The 2,474-nt window shown below is 44.2% G+C and overlaps 1 long non-coding RNA gene across 1 annotated transcript; it reads right to left on the reverse strand.

The window, feature by feature from the left end:
* Positions 1 to 799: 799 nt before the first annotated feature.
* On the reverse strand, positions 800 to 1,674 carry LOC122461041. Its single transcript, XR_006282731.1, has 2 exons — positions 1,607 to 1,674; positions 800 to 1,484 (listed from the first exon to the last, which is right to left on the reverse strand). It is a non-coding gene; the product is annotated as an uncharacterized LOC122461041 (long non-coding RNA).
* Between the last annotated feature and the right edge of the window lie 800 nt (positions 1,675 to 2,474).

Below are 2,474 nucleotides of genomic sequence, written 5' to 3' on the forward strand. Positions count from 1 at the left end.
TACAAGAAGATTGGTTTTTTTGCCCATGTTAAAAATTCTTACAACCATTTCAGGGGTGCTGGGACAACTTATATAGTGAGGGGTGCCGAGAGCCATTGAACCAAATTGTAAACCTAGTATATGATGGAAATCATTTCAAGCTGGGGCAGCAGCACCCCCAGCACCCTTAGTTCCAGCACCTATGAACCATTTCACTGACAAGCTCTAGCACCTCTTGACTTTTGAGCAAGTGCTTGAAATCTGGTCGGGGAGGCCTGCTATCAGGGATGTGCCTTTTGCTGTTCCTGTAAAAAACACCATAAGTTTGGCCAAGCTATAAGCTTTTGAAAAATTTTACTTCACACTTGCTGACATGCCCATGTTGTGTGTTCTTTGTTACCCAAGTGTACAAAATCAGGCTCTAGACATCCCAAATTGGGTACCCAAAATTACAGGCCATGTCTATGCCATAAACTTTGATCGATACAAGTTATGTCAATGCATAGATGCCAAAGTTAGTGTATCGATTGTGCAAGTTTATGTACTTGGCTTGCTGTGTTGGTGCTGAGCATACTCACCAGGAGTGCTTGTATCAAAGTGCAGTGCACCATAGGTAGGTTATCCCACTGTGCCACACGCTCCCATCTCGTGCAATGCCAATGACTATAGCTGCCTGTTGCATGCTGCATAATATATGTGAGGCAAAGGGAGAAATGCTGCCACTAGCATGGAGGGTAGAAGTAGAGGCAGAGTGGAGGCCCGGTGAGTTTGAACAGCCAGACACAAGGGCAATTACAAGAACCAAACATGGAGCGATGCAGTTGTAGGATGCTTTGAAAGAACATTTTAATGGTCAGCCACATTAACATGCTGTGCTTGACTGCACCCTGGCCCTGAAAGTTTTTGGGCAGTTAGGAATTGTGTAGTGCTTTAGTGTACATATAATACAGTGTCTTACAATGAACCTATGAGTGATTGTGTTTAGCTGTACATTTATTACATTTTCTTTCACTGAAACTATGAATTATGTAGTGCTTGCAGTACATTTACACATATGCCTGGTTGTTTTCTTGACCCTACAAGTCCTGTCTGTGGTGATGTACACCTACGACTACTGGCTGCTTTGAGTGTTGCAGTAGGTGTGAACTAATTAACATTTATTTATTTTAAAAGAAAAACGTTTGACTGATAAAAAGGGTGAAAAATGTGCAAATAAAAAAGGGCAATGCAAATTTAAAACATAAGTTAACCAAATGGAACTTTAAATTTAGAAAAGCAGCATTTTAGTGCACTAATGTAGTCCATTTTGGCTACACATAGACACTGACCTGTGAGAGGCATAGTTAGTTTGTGAAGCTGTAGTTGTCCACAGCTGGGGACGGGAAGGACTGGCAGGGGTAGGGATGAGACCCTGATGACACATGGAATGTTGCGGGTGTGTAAGGAGGTGCTGAAGTGTAGTTCTCCATTGGCTGTAGTGGGAGGCAAGCCCATGACTGTTGAATCTGTAGGGCAACAGGAGTTTGTAGCATTTATGTTGGCTATTGGAGAAGCCTCCTTATACCCTGGTGCATCTCCTTCTGTAACTCATGCACATTTCCCTCTAGATACCGCCTGTAATATTCACCGTCCAGGGAGTCTGTTGACAGTCTGGTGCAGTACTGACTTGCAGTATCTCACTGAACATCTCCTCCTCTATCATCTTCTTTCTCCTCCTCCTCCTCGTCAGCTGTTCTACAGGTGTGGCGGGGGTAGAACCACTCAAGGCTGCAGTGGCAGCAGCTACAGATAAAGCATATAGAGGTATCGTATTTATAGTCCCATCAGAAAGCAAATGTTAAGTTCCAGAACTCCCTTCCCTTGCTCCCCAAATGTTTGAAACAAGACATGGTTATTGACATTTCAGCTATGGAGTGCCTTGGCACAGCACCTCTCTCCCGTCTCAGTCACGGTGAGTAGGGCCTAGCTGGAGGTTGGGGACAGGGAAGGAGGGGGGAATTAACATTTTCAGTTGCATGAAACAATAATGTTTTGATCCCTAGTGCCATGGGTACAAATAGAGAGCCATGACACTGAAAATTGGCACTATTTTCCATAGGCAGTGGTGATTTTAGTGGATATCTCACTTCTGACCGTAACAAAGGCACAAAGAGCACAGTTGCGTCTGGTGTCCTGAAGCTGCCCTGGCCCATACACCACTAGCCTCTTCACTGCAATGGTGCCACCTGAACTCACTGGGAAGTGGTGTGGGAAAGTGTCCTACAGCAGAGGAAGAAATAAGGCAGTCAATCCTAGAAACCCTCAGGAGAGGATTGCAGAGTATGTCCATGAAAATTTCATAGCGATCTCTTAGGAGGATTCAAGGGACAGGCCCCAACACCCCAATCCTCCAAGGGAATGAAAAACGGATAACTACTTCTGTTTGTTGTACCACTACCTCCTCTCATAGGAGTTAAAAAAAAAAAAAAAAGAAAGGAAGAGTTGATACCTGTGTC

This window comes from Dermochelys coriacea, chromosome 7 (genome assembly GCF_009764565.3).
Source record: "Dermochelys coriacea isolate rDerCor1 chromosome 7, rDerCor1.pri.v4, whole genome shotgun sequence".
NCBI lineage: Eukaryota > Metazoa > Chordata > Testudines > Dermochelyidae > Dermochelys > Dermochelys coriacea.